The sequence below is a fragment of the Cyphomyrmex costatus genome, unplaced genomic scaffold (genome assembly GCF_001594065.2).
Source record: "Cyphomyrmex costatus isolate MS0001 unplaced genomic scaffold, Ccosl1.0 scaffold120, whole genome shotgun sequence".
NCBI classification, from domain to species: domain Eukaryota; kingdom Metazoa; phylum Arthropoda; class Insecta; order Hymenoptera; family Formicidae; genus Cyphomyrmex; species Cyphomyrmex costatus.
Genome location: NW_017275174.1, coordinates 1,172,490 through 1,192,685, shown reverse-complemented (window position 1 = coordinate 1,192,685; position 20,196 = coordinate 1,172,490). Strand labels below are relative to the sequence as shown.

The following is a 20,196-nucleotide window of genomic DNA, read 5'->3' as shown; positions in this document are numbered from 1 at the left end:
ACCTGACAACGTAATTAATCGAGGGTAAAACTCCTAATCGATTGATCGAATGCGTGCGTAAATGCGTCCGAACTCATTCGTCAAACAAATGATATCTACTATGTATATTTTTGCGTCGATTCTGTTACTCCAAGTAACAATCTGAACACTACACTGAAAACACAGTTTTGCTGAAGTATCCAAAAATTTAGACTAATTTATAAAAAGAGTTTAAACTAGATACAGATCTAAAAGTAATTTAATTGGTCCATCAAGATATATTATTTGAATTATCAACAAAATAACGTTTAGATGTAAACGTTGAAATGTTAAAAAATAATTTTTAGCAAGAAATTTTAATATTCTAGTAAGTGTCAAACAAAATTATTTTCAGATCTAGCTAAACTTTTTCATATTTCAGCAAAACCATTCTGTGTATAAAAAAATCTCATCTGTAAATATTGAAAAAAACCACAAAGTATAAAACTTTTGTTACGAAAAAATCAACTGCTTGTAAAAATAATAAAAGGAAATAGAATTATTTATAAGGTTGCATCTACCAAAACCAAAATCGATGAAAAGAAAATTATTTTATTGACCACAGCGCACATCGGAGAATAAGGGGAGAGAACAGTAGACAGAAAGAAAGAAAAGAGGGCAAATTAACCGGTTTGAAGAATGTCGATCTTCAGAACAAGTCACGAAAAACTTGAGAGGCACCTGTAGTCCTTCGCCTCTTGTTACTCACACTCCTTAAAATTCAAGAAACTCCTGTAATCGTCATTCAAAAGGCATCGTGGTGTCCAACAATGATACTGCGTCACAAAAACGAATAAAGACAGAAGGGACGGAAAACCGGTGGTGTAGCTGCGTGAAAGGACAAGTAAAGAAGTGGAGAAGAAAGAAAAAAAGGAACTTCCAGAAACTGGTTTCGAGAAATCAGTATACGAAGTACACAACATAGTGGTCTCGATTTTCTCGCAGGTAGGTTTCGATTCCACGGCCTTGAGCATTTCGGGAAATTATCCGAGGAGAAATTACGAAGAGAAGTTACGAAAACGTGGCCCGCACTCTGAATACGCGCAAATACGTGATCGAGATGGCTAGAAACGCGATCGATACTTGAAAAGTATCGCAGGTCTAGATAGCGGGAACTATCGCACGGAAACTTTCGCGATACTTAAGTATTAGCGCAAAAATATCAATGTCGTAATATCAATACTTTATTATCGTGTCAACTGATATAGCTCGTATGTACGTGAAAATATTTTATAGGCAAAGTATACTTTGGTTGTTGATAGTGTCTCCCAAAGGCGAGTTTTATCGACACACTTTTTATAAACAACATGAAATGTAATGTGACGTAGAACACAGACATTGACATAATCAAATCTTCATGAACAAATAAGAGAATTACAAAAGAAAGGGAGATACCGAGACATTCGACCTTGGAGAGAATGAGACGAATCGCACCATTACGCAAGATATTCTTACGCACACTTGACCTACCAACATACTTTCACTTTTTTCCATTCGAGAAGAGAGAGAGAAGACTGATCTGTTTGCAATCCCTTTCATGTTTCGTACACAGCGAAACTCGTGAACAAATTGACCAAGGGGGCCGATCGAAATCACGAGAAGATCTAATCTCGCCTCCAGCTAGGAGCAAAAGCACGCCAACAGCGAGGGTGAAAGTTCCGCGATGGAAGAGAGTTACCCCAAAAAAAACTACGAGGAACTCTGATAAATTCATCAGCCTCTTTTCAAACTTGAACCTTTTTACACGACTTCGTGAACTTTATAACGGTTAGATAAATTCGAAAGTGATGTTATATGGCTAATACCATCCAATGTTTCAAAATATTATTATTAACATCATGGGCGTGCAAAGATTTTATTTAGGTAAGGGAGGGCCAAATTAGAGTTAAGTTTGAACTCGGACGAGAGGGAAGAGAGTAGTAATCACATATATTTAATTTACTAATTACTTAATTTTTCTCTTAAAATTATAAACTAATTTCTCTAAAACTAGAAAAACTTAAATTTATAACACTAGCTGTGTTATAGTCAGAAAATCTTTCTATAATTCTTCCATTTACAATTCTTTTTTTCTTTTTTAAAATTAATTGTTTGCGAATATTCTTTAAGCATAATCCATTTAAACGATTTTAATTATTTTTGTTGTTTTTTAAGATTTTCAAGAGGCTTCCCCTGTCCTACTCTGATAACACTCATTATTATCAGAGTAATACATATGTTGATTAGTCATCCGTAATTGATATTAATAAAATTGTTTAACATACTTGTAATAATAATAAGAGCTATTTAATATAAAATTTTAAATAATGTGTAAATAAATAGCAATATAAAATGAAAAGTACGTTATTCAACAAAAAACAATCATTAATAGCGTAATTTAGAAAATCATGATTTTCAAGTTATTATTATAAATTGAGTAAACATTTATCAATAAAAATTAACTTAAATTAATAAACAAACAGGATCTCCAATAATTAAAATGAAAGAAAGAAATAGTAGGCTTAAAGATGATTAAAAATGTAGACAAAACGTACGGAACGTTTTATGTAACTTTTATTAGATATAATATTTATTTCCATAATAATGAAAACTTTTATTTACATTTTGAACTTTATTAAAAAAAACGTCAAAATGTCATAAAAAATAGTTTTAAAAAATTTTTAAAAGAAGACAAAAACACTTGATCGTGTAATATAATAATAATATATTCTTTTTGCCAAGATTGTTTGATTAATCAATCATTTTCTGTCAAGTCTAAAAATAGTTTTTCCTCTTTACTGGAAAATTTATTTTAGTTGTGTCATTTTTAAAGTATGCGAGCGATATCATTATATGCTTATGATAACGAAAATTCAACTATGACGCACATAGTAAAACGTAAAACTTGCCGAGACAATGTGTTAAAAATAGTATGCCGTGTAACTAGATTGTTGTTCCAGCAGGTACTATATTTGTAACCCACATTCCTATCTTTCTTTAAAATAACTAAATAAAATTGTTTTAATATGAGGCATTCTACCTCAATTCGAGTACCTTTGAAACATCGTCATTCTTATTTTTTTTTTAATTTACTGACACATTCTACAGATAAAAATATGAGACATGCATTTCATAAACAAAATTTGAATTTTTTTTTGTGAAGTTGTTCACATTTGCAATTGCAGAAATTCATAAAAAAAACATCGATTTCATACAAAAATTTAAATTATTGTATTTACGAAACCATTAGTCGTAAACAAAAATGCAAGAGATCAATTAAAAAAATCTTAAATTGTTCTACAGATGGATTATTTTTAATTTATCCTTTTCATATATATAAATAATTTTCCATTTGTTTACAGTTTTTATTAACATTTTTCATCAACTCATCAATTTCTAAATTTTGTAAAAATATCATTATTCCACTTTAATTATGACATGACCCTGAAAATTTCCGAATGAACTCGAATAAACTGTATAATTAAGAATTCTGTTGTAACGATGTGATTCCACATTTTTTCATGAAACATGTGTCTCATATTTTTATCTGTAGAAAATGTTAGGAAATTAAAAAAAAAAAGGAATAAAAATATGACAATGATTTAAAGATTTGACGTGGAATGCCTTATTCGCGTCACAAAGATGACAATTCAAGTTTAACAGCACCTAGAAAAAAATAATATTTAACTGCCATTTTTTTTCTTTCGGAATACTGTTATTTGTGACTATATTGTATTTACCACAAGAATACCCGAGTTTTCGTAAACATTGCAAATGGTTCTTGACCTCAATGGGTTCCCCTGTATTTGTTGCACTTCGCTTACCAGCATTCGCGTCACACTACTGATTGCGTCATTAAGATAAGTATAATTACAATGAACAATTTAACACAGATATCGAGCATAATGCAAGTTGAGCATTATTGTCGAATAGTTTTAAAAGTAGATTTTACAAAATATAAGAAAATATTTCCTTGTTTCTGCTCTTTTTTTCTTTTGTTCTCTCGCGATTTGTTACGTTCTGTTGGATCCTATAAATCAATTGTCCATTGTTATTCTGGTTCACCGGTTTATATATATCTACCTACACAAATATTTCAGTTTAATAATTTTAAATATTAATCGAGATCGCATACGCGAAACAATATTATTGTATGAAAGTATATTTGAGAGCTTTCAGAATATTATACGATGGAAATAATATTTTTCCTAAATAAAAATATCTTTCTTTGTGTGATCCTTTCTACACATCTACAATATTTTTCGACAATACCGTTTTGCACGAAATATACTGTATATCAACAGACACAAATGACGTCAAACGTATCAAATAACAAACATAACATACAATATTCAACGCGGTTCGATTATTACATTTTCTACGTTATAAATTTTATCTCTGTGTAATCCGATTTATAGCACGCACATAACTGTCCTGCGTAACAATATTCTAGGATTAATCATTTCACCAAACCTTGAAATTTATCAGGTATTTTGCGGTGTTTTACTGAATACGAGTACTATCAGGATTTACGATTTACCTTTGCATGTTGTTAGACTTTCAAACTTTTGCATTTGACGAATGTTTCGCGGTGTATTTTAGGGAAAACGGAGCCCCACACTCACACACACACAGTGAAATTTAAGTACAGGATTTTCTCGTAAAGTTCACGGAGGCCTATAATTCGTGAGTTCCCTTTCACCAAGGGAAAATATCACATTTCCAAAGTTTCCGCAGGTAGAAGCGACGACCCCGTTTCACGGAGGGTTAATTTCTTGCATTCGGCGTTGTTCGAGTCCCCTTTGTTCGTCCCGTAGCTATTACGTGGCCTCCGCCTCTCTTTCCTTCGCCGGCCTCATCCATCGGGGCGTCTCAAAGCGCGGAGGCGGCTTAATAATTCAAATGTTTACCGTCGCTTTCAAAGATAAGCTGATAAAAGCGTGCACTCGCCTCGTGCCAACGTAAGCAGCGGACTTAAAATCGTGCGTGTGTGCGTGTAACTACAAAAGGAACGCGCTAGAATGTAGCGTGATTCTCGGTATAACGTATCGGGCGCACATGTGTATACATTCATATACGCAGCGCAATGGATTAATCTCCGATCGGCGCGTCCCAGTGCCAAGACGTCACTTTCATTAAATCACCGTCACGCAGACGGTAACCTCGTTTCCGCTGCCGACAGCGCCGACATGGGTACAATGTAATCGAAGAGCGTTGCGACACACGCGAGCGATACGTTTTAGCTCCAGGTAAAAACATGGACTGATCATTATTCTAACAACAGGCGTAATTTATTTTAGCCCTTTCAAGTTTCGTGATATAAAACCAAAAAATAGGTTGCGCATGAATTATTTACCAAGATAAGACGCTCTTTAAATGCACATTGAGAAATATATAGCTTCCTTATTTCAAAGTGACACCCAATTCAAAAATTAAACCTTCCAGAAAAAAAATAATTATTTTTCAATTTGACAGAAACTTATTGACTAGTCAAATAATGTCGGCGAAAAGAATATTCAAAACATGATCAAATGTCATTTTTCTACTCTGAAAAAAACCTTCCTTCCTTTATACAAATTGTGATTTTGACGGTTTTTTTTGTTAAATCACCCTTTTTCAGCTTCCAAGATGTATGATTAAAATAATATTTTTCCTAAAAAAAAGTATCTTTCTCTGTGCGACATTTTCTACATGTACTGTTTTTCAAACTGACAATAGTCGTGACGATTTTGATGGTTTTTTTAAATCATTCTTTTTTAGACGACTGTGGTGAATTTTTATAAAATATTGGTTATTTTTATGATTGTGATAGGGTAATATTTACTTAATTAATTCATAATATTATCTTCGAAATTAAGTTTCTTCAGTTATCTCTTTTTAAGTAAGAAAACGATGTCAAAAAAATGATCAAACAGTAATTATCCAATTCTGAGTGCTATCGTGTATTGATTTGATTAAAAGATAGGAATCTTCATGAAGTTTCATTATTAAAATCTCATTATTTGCGCGAAATACGCCAATCTACTGGTAGTTGAGCCAGTGGAATAGTTCGATCAGTTTCGACTCGAATAACGCACTCGAAATCTAGGCACAGCTAAACACATCGGCTGCGCAATTATGCGTGCAAAATGAAATTGTCCTGTCCACCAATAATCGAAACGCGTCCATCCGAGCGCGATTATTGTTTCGAAGAGTGCATCGACAATGCTTCGTTTCGCAATAATCTCATCGTGCTGAGTAATACCTTTGCCAGACGGAATGACGATACGTTTGCGAATGCACGCAACGCATCCAATGCGCAAATTGTCGTCCCGAATGCTCGCCAGATTATTTCACTTGACGATTGCCAACCGGCTGTCGTGTGTACTATCATTTTATCGCATGCTTAAAATGCAGGAATGTTCCAATAAAGAAATTTAAGAGTTCTTCGAATGTACTCGAAAGGCACCGTTATTGTACAATTGCGTATATACAATCTTGGCCAAAAATAATACGTAGACTCCTCTTATTATATTTAACATTTTTCAGTTAAAACATTGATTCACATGGTATTTATTGTCAATTATTCTTTGTTTCAAGAACCCTTTAAATTTATGTATACTATCGAAACAATATAGATAAAAGAGTTCCAGATAATTAAAAAATTTACAGATGCCTAATATTTTTTGCCAAGGCTGTATTTATAATTGTGTTTTTATTCATGCAATTATATATATATATCTCTCTCTCATATTTTAGGATAATATCAAAAGTACATTTATCTTAATTAAGCAAGACTTATATTAATTAAGCGTACACAAACTACCAAAGTTTTTTATATCACATGAACTACTTTCAAGAGCTCTCGAGATCTCGAGTTATATCATCGCGTGAGGTCGACTTTCGTACAGTGTAAGCTGTAACTACTTACGCAAACGTATCTCTCGTAAAAGATCGCACTTTGTGATAGGTGCTCTTTGTAAAAAAGCTGTCGCTATATTTTTATATCGCGGGACATATGCAAGCCACTAATCGCAAGTTAACGAGTCGCCGACAGAACAGGCAGGTGCAGCTCTTCAAAATCCACGACAGTGAAGCGTCGTCATAATGTAAACATCGGTGTCTCGAGCATGTGCAAGACTTGAACAGCTGTACTCAACTGTACGTCCGGGCTGCTTTCTTCGAGTGCAAAACGAGCTGATTTAGGACGCGAATAGATGCGCATCAATTCCCGAATAACCTTTCCCGCCAGATCGAAAGGTCGTATTCGTGAAGTAATCCAGGGAGCGATACGAAACGCTGAGTTATGACCAGAGACATATGACGTAAAACAGCTGCCGACGGTTATCCGAGCGGAACTAATAAACGAATCGCCAATGTATGGATTTAAGAAATACCTCGCGATATTACGTGGCCTTGTGAGCAATTAATAAATCCTAATCAAGAATTTAAGTTTTCCTATAAATTTTTGTCGAAAAAAGATTGAGATAGAAATTAAATTGAGATAAACTTTATTAAGTGTGTGTACATTTTTTGACTGTTAAATATTGTGACAAATTCATTGAAATAAACTTAACGTTTTACATGAAACAATTTCAGTTGCGTTGCATCTAATAATCTCAAAATTAATCCAAGTTTGCGATTCATTGATTCTTTTATAATGCTGTAGTTCAGTATTATAAATAAAGACAAAATACTGAACTGGCTGGCATTGATCTAAATCAAAATAGATGTAAACCAGTTCCGATTTAAGGTAAATAAACACTCCGCGGGATACAATAATTCGGTTGCTTTGATCCGTGACTGTAAAGCCGATCTATTTGCCTGCAGTTGAACGTCTGGTTCAGAGTCACACGAATAAGTCTCGGAATATAACAGACAAGAAGTAAGCAGGGACTCGTTGGCCCTGACACACATTTGTAATGATTGAATTTTCAAGAAACCCGAAGCGTCATTTTCCCGAAGAAAATTCACTCAAGATATATACTATTATAATAAAGTCAAGTTTCGTTAACACTTTTATCTACATAATACACTGTTAGATATCAAAGGAACGAATAATTCCTTAAATTAAATAACTTTTTGTTATTTTTAACTGTCATGTGTTAAAATGGAAATTGACTCTGTAGTTAGTTTTAAAGTAAACAACGTCTGTATTAACGTATTCTCTTGGTGTAAATAATAAATTATATATATATATATATGTTTTTAACATTTTCATGAGTTAGATTGTTCAACTTCATTATTTCAGTTAAATTAACATACTGAGTGAGTAAGCGATCTACAGAAATGACTCCAATTAATTATTAGATATAATTTAGCATTATGAGAATTTTAACAGTGTAATATAACAACAGTCTGTCCAGATACCTAGCTATTCGCAAAAAAGGTGCAAAAACAAAAATAAGAAGATAAGAATAAAAAATATACCCACATTTAAATGAAACACAACCATTTATAACAGGAAGTAACATAACTACTTCCTGAATTATAATTTCTGCAAACACGGGAGAAAGATGTATTCGACCACAAATCGAATAATAAAATCGCGCTTTTCCAGATCGGTCGCGGAAGTCTCATTCTCCGTTATTTTTCCTCGAAACCCGCACGGTTGTCACTACGCCGCGACATTTTTATCGCGCAAGAATATCGGCGGCGTTCCACCGAGCAGTGGAATTAATTAAGTATCTCTCTCCGCTCAGTGGGTGGACGTGCGGGATGGCGAAATTACTCGCTTCCTGGTTGAAGAGCCTCGGATTGTTCGCCGACGCGAGAACCGACGCGACGCGCGCTCTGAACTCATCGTTCGTTTTCACATCGCGTCATTTTCTATAATAATTAGTATTATATTATCGAATGCGGCGAATTGCCGCAACCACCGCGAATGACGGAAAGTTACGGCAAGTTAGACTTCCCCTCCATTAATATCTTAAAACGTCACTTTCAGAAAAGCCGGGAATACGACGTATCATGAAGATCTATTATTTTAATGTTCGCCAAATCGAATACCGGTATCGCAAAAAAATTTCTACGTGACAAGAATTTTCCATCCATCTGCACATAGGACAACTAATCCATTTTATCATGTGTACTGTACCAAAAACCATTTTCCCACAGAGGGATATACCCAAAATACGCATGATAGCGAGAACGCTTCTGCGGCTTACGCGTAACAAGAAATTGATTTTCGATAGCGAGAAAAAAACAGAGGGGGACGGGGGACAGAGAGAGAGAGAGAGAGAGAGAGAGAGAGAGAGAGAGAAAAAATCGCTTTCGTCCAAAAATCGCGCTCTCGTCGCGCAATCTCGATAATCCGATCTAATTAACGAGGAGACGTGATCGGATCATCGAATACTCGCATTATCGGATACTGCTGCATCGTCGATCGACGATTTTGCACACACGATGAAATTGTTTTCGAAACCGGCCGACAAACGACGCCGATGAACGACGGTGCAACGCGCCGCGGCTCATGGCGTTATTTTCAGCGGCTCGCCGCGACGCTATTCTGTCGATTTATTTACGGCACAAGCGCGACGAACCAAAGAATCCTTTATTTCGACCGCGTTTCGAAAATCGCAAGCGATGTTTGATCGGGACGTTATCCATTATTACATCTGCAGGCGCGACGCAACGACTCGGGACACACGTATAAGATCTGTTCTTTTTGACTGAACTTCGTGCTCAGCTCAACTTTTATCTTCAATGTGAAAAGAAAAAGCGGGAAAATGAAACGTGCAAGAAATTCAGCGAAAAGGAACAAATCTATAAACATATACTTACAAATACAATTGAAAAATTTATATTAAAAACACATTTCACGTGTCCCAAATGGTCTATTCAAATTTGTGTTAACTTTTACAAGACGAAAAAATCATCATGCTAAAACAGTGTCATGTTATGTTAAATTAATACTTGGATTAAAAGTTCGACACAAAAATTTTTATAAAACTCGGTTTTAACAAGTAAAAAATACTTTTTATTATTTATATATATTTGCGACCTTATATATTTTCACAAGTTAATAAAAATGAGAATCCAAGAGATTACACGCTGCTTAAAAAAGAGAAAGAAAGAAAGAATGAAAAAACATTCAAACTTTTTCACTTGAAGTACAAAGTTATGCTGTGTTGTTAGAAAAAGTGCTTATTTACTTGACGATGATTTTGAACAATCATTTGATATCGTAAAGTGAGAATGAAGAGTGAAATGTAAAAACTTTTAAGTAAAACCGCGAAAGCTTTTTACGACAGTTTTTCTGCAGCCGAACCATTAGCTGGAGCAGAATAATAACCATCACGCGATTGTATTCACAATTATTAGCCCGTCCGTTAATTTGTCGTCTCCGTCGACGACAGGACGTCTCCACGAAAGACAGACGGGCCTGCGCCGTGAGTATTACGGCGGCAGTTAATTTTCAGTATCGATCATCCCGCGCGCAACGAAGGCGATTTAATTAATTAATTTCCCACGACATGAGTTACGAGTACCCTGTTGGACGTTCGATCGTCGCGAAAATGGAGTCGGCTTTCTCGGTGATGCGCCTAAACACTAAGCCTCTCTCGACCATATGTTGTGGACGAGAAAAATAACATTTTGGCGATACAGATTTGAATCGGGAAGCTCCAAGACAGTCGGTAAAATATACCGATTCGAAATCAGTAAGAAGCTTACACTGGATGGCGTTCGATAGAAAAAGAGCTGCTACTTCGCAACTGTTGTAAATTTTTTTTATATAATTATAGTTTATTATATACATTTAGATCCGGTAAGGAACGAAGAGCAAAATCATATATCACATAAAAGAATTCTACGACATTTGCAAAGCTGTTTTCTCTGCTGAACTAAACGCAGTTATTCAGTGTGATTTTGCACCTAGTATCGTAAAAAAATTAATATTAGAACGATAATAAACAAAGTTCTTTACAAGACTCGTACGGTTTACACGATAAACGTTTACTTGCAGCGTGAATGCACGCGTGAGCTGAGAGGCTCTCGCGTGATGGCAGCTCTTAAGTTACACTCGTTTCACGCCGAATGAAATTGCGTACCACCTCTCGCATAGAACGTCAAGTCAATGCCACGCAAAACCCGTGCGTTGCTTATTTTTCCACGAGATAGTTTCCGGTAGATGTTTACCCGAGCGGAAGACTCCGACTGAGTCAGAGAGACGTAGAGAAGAGGAGAGATAAAGAAGAGTTCTTTTACTTCTCTCGTAATGCTACCCTCTTCCGCGGAAAGCTAGCCGGCGGTTTGAAAACCGCAAATCGCGAAACGCGGAAATCACGCAGAGGGAGAGGGGGTGGGTATACCGTCGAGCAATCGATTACCGGAGAGGAATCGCCCTCTTATTACTCCAGACAACCGCTTTGTGAAGCGTTGCAAAACGAACGCCACATCGATCGACAATCGATGCGATCACAGAACAAACAAATGCTGGAAAGAATCCAGATTGACGGCTATAAATATGCGGATGCTCGGAAATTTGAGCGAAATTGCTCGACGGCATATGTCTAAAATATATATGTATTACAAAAAGAAAATTTAATAAGAAAAAAAAATACAAATTGGAAATTTTCTTGGTGTCGGGTGTTACGCGTATTAAATTTTTTTATTAAACATTTCCGTTTCCCTTGCCCTTCTGGGAATTTCCCGGACATAATCCGTGCTTACAAATCTCGAATTACGGAAGAAAAATCGACAAAGCCACAACACATCGCGACTATAAATGTCGCAATAGAAAAATATGATACGCCTCGCAAACCCAAAATACGAGACTCAAGTCCAGCGTAAAGGAAACAGAAGGAGAAGAACACTTTGAAAGGAAATATTCCACTCGTGTTGCGAAGGAGGAGAATTGATGGATCGCTTTGCGGGAGTCGCGCGGACGACCTTGATCAAAAGAGCTCGCGCACCACGTGGGTGCTGTTTGAGTTAAATGTCACTTAAATAGTTTCGAATTTATATAACAAACAGTTATCGTTATGAAACTGATTATAAAACGCTGGCAACAATAGTTTTATACAACTTCTTCAGATAGAGAAAAAAGAGAAATGAACATTCACGTTACATAACAAAAAATAAGCAAAATAATGACTAATTGAAATAAAATAAATAACTGCAAAAAATTTTTAAAGCATTATTATTAAAGAAACATTAAACGTTATCGTTCGAGCATGATTCAAACTTTACACAATTAAAAAAAAAACACATTTTATGTACGTTAAAATCGGTTCTTGTTAAAATATTCATGTTGAATATATTCAAGTGTTAATTTAACATAATATATGACGTCTTATAAGTTAAGCGGAACAAAGTGAGCAGAAACTTAACACTTACTTAACTTTTAACTAACATTTTTATTTATTGCCCATTTCTTGCTAACAAGTTGCCAAAGAAAAAAATTTGTTGCTCTATTAGTTTTTTTTTTTAAATAATATTCCGCTAAAAAAGAAGATTAAGTTAGCGAATTAAGTTCTCTATACATAGAATACAGCCAATCGATGTAAAAATAACGTAGGAATTTGTTATTTATTTATTGCAACTGTCGAAACATGCAAAGTTACGAATTTATTGTTTGCAAAATTAGTATAACTAACAACAAAACACCTCAGCGTACTAGAGGAACAAAAGTAAAGTATTTTAACATTCTGTGTTATGTTGATATCCAATATTTCTTAATATCAAAGTAACACAATTTATGAGTAAATAAATACCATAAATGTAGGTGACTTGAGACAATATGTGCTTTTGTTAAGCTCAATCGTGGGTATCCACATGAGTCTTATTGTTTACATAGATTACAATCTAATTATCATAAAATGTTTATGTTACATCCTAACATATTCATCTTGTATTACATTAACATAAAAATGTGAATGACCGTTTAAGAAACATAAAATTGTCATATTTAACATAAATTTTCAACAGTGTAGGTCATGATTTAAAAAAAAGATACCGCATATTTATATAGGCGTGCGAAAGAACTATTACGCCATATCAGTATCAAAAGTAAGCGGTAAAATAAAGCGAAGTTGAGTTTACATTACGAACTAATTATCATGAAATCGATGGTTACAGTTCTAATAAAAAGATAACAGTAACTGCGTTTAGTCCGTATAGAAATGTCTCTGCACGGAGAGAAAGGTTATTAACTTGTAAAAAAAAGGGGAAGGAGAGGCCAAATTGACCTTCCGCACTTAATAAATCCTTTAATATCTCGGTTATGGGAAGCATTTAGTCGTCTCGTAGGCCCCTAAGATCGTTCCAGCGCATGCTCAACATTCTTGGCATAGGGTTCCCCATAAATTGCGAGTATGATACGTCCTGAAAACGTCGGCCGGAGTGCTTTAACACTAAACGAGAAAAACAAAAAGAAAGAAAAGATTAAACGGATGACACGTCGGATCGATACGAAGGTAAAATGAGACATCTAACGTGCGCGCAGTGTAAGGTTGGTACAGCTATAAAATATCAACAAACGATTTCGCAACCTGTCAGTGCTTCTTTGAAACTCAATAATAATTCTATAACTAACCGATAAAATTCACCGTCAATTATCCAATATAGTCGTAAAATTGTATTTTCTGCTATTAATACCTCTATTAAATATCGTTACCATTAATTCTCTGTCGTTGCAGAGAGCAGAATATTAAGAAATACCGTCGACGATCATCGACCTCAGGAATTAAAATAGAGTAATTACATTTAAGCTTAAATCGTGTTTCATACCCTTTCTGACTCCGCTAGACAATCTTTTCGTTGTCTTTACATGACAACGAAAAGATTTTCATGTTAAACAAATATTCTCGCAAACGACAAGAACAAAGTCTAGAACGCGTCGGTTCGTCGAAAGGTATTCGAGGCTAAACGAGGAGCTCGAGTTTTTTTCTCGAATTGCGAAACGCGTTTCGCATAATGATGAACCGCGGCGATTTCAATTTCAGTTGCGGCGCGATGAAATAGAACCAGGCAGCAACAACGGCGACAGAAAAAGAGAGCTTAGCGAGAACCGGTTCTCGCGATTCGGGTGATCGTGCCACGACAGAAATGGTTTAATCATAATGTGAAAGCGATATCGCGAGATAGCCAATGCAGGTGTCAGTCGAGTGCATCATCAAAGAAAATAGCTGTCGAACGTTTTGCGAACGTCCGCGCGACGATTACCATTCGCGGCGCAAAAATACACCCGAGACGGTCTTAGTCATCGACATTCGGATCACGGCCACAATTACGGCCGATATCACCGACCGTGGAATTTCAGGCCGAGATATGGCGTGCATTGCGAAGTAGAACCCGTGAACCCTTTCAGCACACGGCGTAAAAAAAATTACCGAGAAAGATAGATAGATAAATGAAGCGTTTATTATGCCGTTCTTTAAGGCGGGATAAGAACAACGTATGAAAAGAACAAATACAACGCCGCAATAATAACAAAGAAAATATATAATAAAGAAAAAAATATAATATATAACGAGGAAAGTGTTAAAAAGATTAATAAGAAATATTACAAAAAGAAAGATAAGAGATCGAAAGAAAGAAAATATAATATTTTTCCAATCTCTCTCTACCGACGCGATGTATAGAAAACTACGCCGCCAGAATCTCTATACTGAAAATTTCACAATCGCGAAAATTAATTGTGAACAATACACTCTGCGGATGATTAGCGAGCTGTGATTAAGCCTGACGCGACAGCCTTTTTTGTCCATCGCCTAACTAATCGCGATTACAGTAGATTTCCTATTACGTCGTCCGGCGACATTCGCGTACGAGCGCAAAAGGTGTGGTTTCTAATTCCCGAGGAAGCAATTACGCGCGTTTGAAGTTGCTTCACTCGTTCGTTGGCGAGACTCGCTCTTGCTTGCAAGGAGGTACCGCTCTGATTGCCGGTTTGCAGCCTAGTTTCTATTGACAATGGCGCCGTTGACGACGACGACAAATCTTGCTCGACGAGGCGAGGCCCAAAAGATACGAATTTCATCTTCGCGTCACGAATGCGAGAATGCCGGAATTTCAGAAGCGAGCTAAGCGAAATAATGCCTGCGTTTTACGACAAGTTGCATATTTCCGAGCAAAGTAATACTGTGCGAAAATAACTTTCAAGCAAGTTAATGTTTTCAAACACAGAGAAAAAAGTGTTTGATTTTTATTATTTGTGCGGCTATATAATTGCACAGTAAAATAATGATGACTAGGGGAACTCTATTTTTATTACTCTAGACTGTTGTTGTTATTAACATTATAGCAGTAGAGACTTCTTAAATAAGAATCACGAAATAATGTTAGATTGACACCGCACTGAGAAAAATGACTGAAAATATGAACAGAAGTTTCTAATTATATCCAGCAAAATTTCGATTATTTCAATTTAGTAAAGTTAATTAGAAATTCAATTAATCCAACCAGATATTTCTTCTCATTACCAGTGTCATTTTTCAGCAAATTAATAAATCCGAAGATCTCTAATTATTACTGCAACATTATTAATATGATACAAAATTAGATCGATGATCAATAAATCCAAAGGAGGTCTTAAGTTAATAATCATACTTGTATAAAAAAAAATATACATACAGGTGACATTAAAAATTGCTATAAATGATAAGTGAAAAATATGATAATTTTCTCTCAGTTGGACGACTCGAAACTACCTAATGTCCTTGAAAGAAATTTCTTAAACTCCCCCTAAAACATTAGAGAAAAATATAACTGAGCGACTGTTTCAGCGATTTCGTCGCGAGAACGGGACGGCTGGATCCTTCGAAGAGCGAGCTGCACGATGCGCGGCGGGGACGCGCGCGCACAACGGCGATTCTCACGATCCTGAAGAACCTGGCGTACCACGGCCGCGGGGTACCGTAGGCCAGGTGCATACATGCATGCGGCAGCGCGCACGTACGAGGCCGTGGGTTCGAGGAACGCGGCGTTGCGCCGCGCAATGCGGCGCCGCGATAAGCCGCGCGTAACTATGCGCCACCGGCAGCCAAGCCGGACTGTTTACGACAGCGATTTTTACGCCCACCGCCTCGCAAAAACGCTCCGTCGTCGCGTCGTGTGTGTTGCAACCAGGAACGGTAAACTCGATACCGAGCTAAACGCTCGTCGCGAATCGCCCATCGTCATTTCTCTCTTACCGCCCGCCCGCGCCCCTGCGACAGCGACGACGTTTTCCCACAGCAGTAAACGATTGTTCCGCGAGATACGTTTGTATAAGCCAAGTTCCTCTGTCACGGAAAAGAACCAGTCTACTATCAGTACTACTCTGAAGCCTCGCGAGACGACAGAAAATTATTTACTGGTAGACGTGACATAAATATCCAACGACAATCGACACAGGTACTAGACAAATAGGCGAGGAAAGAAGTATGCACGAGTGCAATTTATAGACGCTTCCTGCTAAAAGTGAAGATTAATGAATGTTAACAAACGACTTAAGAGAGTATCGAGTGCTCTCTAAAAAAAAAGTATATACACTGTATTGTCGCATCTCACTCGCATCAAGATAAATCAAATATTTAGACTTATTTAGTTTCACAGCTTACGTTTAACCGTTCAAACTTATTCTCGTCTCTCTTTTCAATTCTGAATTCAGAAAAAGATAAGGGATAAGTTTGGTTAAGAGTCCAATCATAAATTGTGAAATTAGGCCTTACCCGCAAAATAGATTTAGAACCCCCCTCATTTTTGTATCCATCACACAATGCAACACAGTTGTCACCTTTGGACCTTTGTTGGAGATCTAGAGATTGACGATTCTCTTTTAAAGGTCGCAGTATTCCGCTGAAATTGACGAAATTATTACCTTCTTGTAGCGCTTTCTCTAAAAAAGAAAAAGTCATCGGATCTGATCCTACCGTCAAAGACTAATATCTTTGCTAGAAATCTGTTGCCACAATCGTAAACGCACGCTTAAAAAAAAAGAGTTATCATTTTGAACGGTTATCCAGAAATTCTTTCCGTCAGCTGAAGATGTTCAAAAATCTTGAATTCCTTTCTTCTTCCGACCGAAAACCGGAGAGATGACAACCACAATCACAATCTGACAAGACATAAGATTTATATCGCCAGTAAAGTTGCAGTATTTAAATTAAAAAATTCTAATTAATGACGTATAACTTTAAAGAATACGTTATGATTAAAAATATAACACGGAAAGGAAGTAAAGTTATGCATATTTACTATCCTAGTCAAATTAATAAAACGTGTTACTTCGATTTAAAAAAAATTTAAAATATTCTACTGAAAATTAATTGCTAATTTTTATTTATACCACTTTTCTATTAACGCTGTAATAAGTATATTATTCATCGCTTAAGGTGTCTACAATAAGGGTCATGGCACACATTAAACTGTAAAACGTAAACAGTAAGCAAATCGATCAATCACAGCTGAAATCGTAAGTTTATAACATGAACAATGACCAGTTTACGTGACACATTAATTTCCTTACTGTTTATGGCTAATATTACATTAACATACGAATAAACAAATGATAAACTCTCAAAAATTTCAAATACGGGAGAATGAAGCAAACAATATAATACATTTGTCATATGGCGGAGCGTTTCAACCCTATTGATTGGTTGCAAGAAAGAGAAGTTATCGGATCTCCCTATCTTGTCAATAAACTTGAAATTTTTGTGGAATTTTGTGAAATAAACGACAATTTTTCAAGCGCATTAATTAGCTGCAGCTACCGAGAATGTCTTTGTTCTGCAGCCAATCAACAGGCTGAAAAAGCTTGCACGACAAAAAAACGGATGAATGTAATAACAGCTTTAAAAGTACATTTTCACGAGCTGCTCCAACTGACCGTTTCAGCGACAAAAGTGATCAAGTCGTGATAATTTTGATCACGTGATCCTTTTTGTCGCTGAAACGGCCAATTGTAGCAGTTTGTAAAAACATACCTTTAGTCTTACGTCTTAAGTTTTTCTATGTGCCAAGACCTTAGAGCCTCAAGGTGTCATTTTATAAGACGCTAAAAACCAGCGTCAATGTGATTACGGCTGCAGGGGGTTAATCGTGTAATTTTCGCCTAGAGAATGTAAACGGTGAAAATGGTTGTGTACATACGTATGTATATATGGATACATACGTATGTAAACGCATTCCCACACACAACAAATTTTCACTTTTTACGTTTCCGCCCTAAGGGAAAATTGCATTTACATGATTGACTTGCTTGGTTCGAGATTCGACGCTACATGCCTACATAACGCTACACCCTTTTCATGTACTTTCACTATCTAACCTTAATTCTAGTCATACATATGTATAACCTATTTTGACATTGAAAATAAGCGTCGAGCATCAGGTACGAAAAGACATCTTCGAGCTATAAGAAACGATTAATCATAGCTGCTTATTCTCTTCACATTCGACTATGATTAGTCAATTTCTTACGGCATAAGGCTTATTATATCTATTGTAGACACCACACGATGAGATCTCAATCACAGCGAACTTTCGCAACAAATCGCGAAAGAAAGCCGTCACGTGTGCTACACAGTCGGCGGCACCTGTTTCTCCTCAGCAGAAACGCATTTCCGCTGGTTTGCGCAAGCCGGGCTGCGCTCCGAAAGCAGCGCGGGAAATCGGCTTTCCGCCGGCGAGCGTCGTAGGAAAGGGCCAAGGTCGCGGGACCGTGGACGGATGATATCCGTCCGAGGGGGAACAATCGCTCGTGGGCCGAGTAGACCGAGACACCACCGTCGTCGACGGAAATTCGCGACCACGTGCGAGACAAGTAGCATTCGGCAGGGGAGAGAGAGGTTCGGAAGCACGACGGCTGATTTCAACGTGCGAACGCACACGGCGTGGGGGGGGAGGGGAGAATCCGCGCGGATTTCGGAGCGCGCGCAGCGCGGGTTCGCGCTGCCGGGAACGACGCTCGGCTCAACGTGGTGCCCCGTGTGCGAGCGAGGCCGCGGGATCCAACGAGGAGCGGAACGTCGTCGTGAGGCAATATACCTCGTGGTGTCGGCACGCCGGATCTCGGCTATTGGACCAAATGTACTAACCGTGTCCACGGTAGGCTCCCAAGCGGCGGCAGCGGTGGCAGGCAACGATGGAAGGAATGTCCAGGCGAATTCCGTGGAGTATCCGTGCACCTTGCTGGTAAACGCCGTGGTGTAGAGCAACTCGCGTGGTTCTCTCTCGTGTCACTCACAAAGAGACGCGCGCGGCACACGCGACGAGGATCGAAATTTCGAAAAGAAAAAAAAAACCCCGAGGGAAACTCTCCCTCTCTTTTCTCTCTCTCTCTATCTCTCTCACGGATTTTTCCGTCACGCGGCTACTCTTAAACCGCGACGCAAACCTACTGTCGCGCCGTTAGAAACGAGACGCGATGACACACACGCGTGAAACACCCTACTGCCGCAAAGTTACGACGACGGCGGCGGCGGTGGCGACAACGACTGCGGATCGCGTTCGTTATGAATCGGAGGCGACGTCACGGGAAAGACGAGGACACACACATATGCACACGCCACATACACACACGCGCGCGTCGAGGTGGCGGCGTCGCTCGTTTCGTTCGTCACGTACGTTACGCGCGTCGGCGAGAAGCCCGTTTTGGAGGTTAGGAAGCGCACGACGACGACGCACCACCGGCTAGCTACTGCTCTCCTTCCTCTCTCCGCCTTTCCCTACAAGCTACGTGCGGCCGCGGTCTCTCTCTTACTCAGTCTGTCCCTCTCACTCCGGCGTTCTCCCACACGAGGGTCTACCGAGAACGACGACTGTACGATCCTCCGCGTCACGTTGCACGCCGTTCATGCGACTCCGACTGCTAAAACAGATCGTCCGTTTTGCCGGGGCGGGGGGGGCGGAGGGAGGAATGAGGGAGGAAGGGGGGTAACCCCGAAGTAAACGACAGACAGAGAGGGAAGGATAAACAACAGCGGCGAGAAGGAAAATAAACAAAAAGATGCGAAAGCGCTCCGCGAAACAACAAAGATGAAGCAGCGTTAACTTTCAAGAAAGAGCGGGCAAAAAGCGTGGATGGGTGGGGGGCGAGAAAATTCCCCGAATATACGCCCGGTATGTATAGTAGGGACTTTGCGACGGAAACTCCGCAGTGACGAAACCGCGAAACGTGCGTAACAACGATACAACGCGCGATGGATCCGGTTAAAAATTGTGTAAATTCCATACGAGAGAAAGAAAGAGAGAAATGGATGAAAATAAAGAGGGAGAGAGAGAGATAGAAGA

The 20,196-nt window shown here is 37.9% G+C and overlaps 1 protein-coding gene across 3 annotated transcripts in view; it reads right to left on the bottom strand.

Annotated features, from left to right (window-relative positions):
* Positions 1 to 19,692, bottom strand: part of heph (polypyrimidine tract-binding protein 1 heph) — a 347,034-nt gene extending 327,342 nt beyond the window's left edge. For all 3 annotated transcript variants that reach the window (XM_018546685.1, XM_018546692.1, XM_018546697.1), the window contains exon 1: positions 19,002 to 19,692. The gene's annotated coding sequence lies outside the window, so the exon portion shown is untranslated. The remainder of the gene's footprint in view (positions 1 to 19,001) is intronic.
* Positions 19,693 to 20,196: the final 504 nt, after the last annotated feature.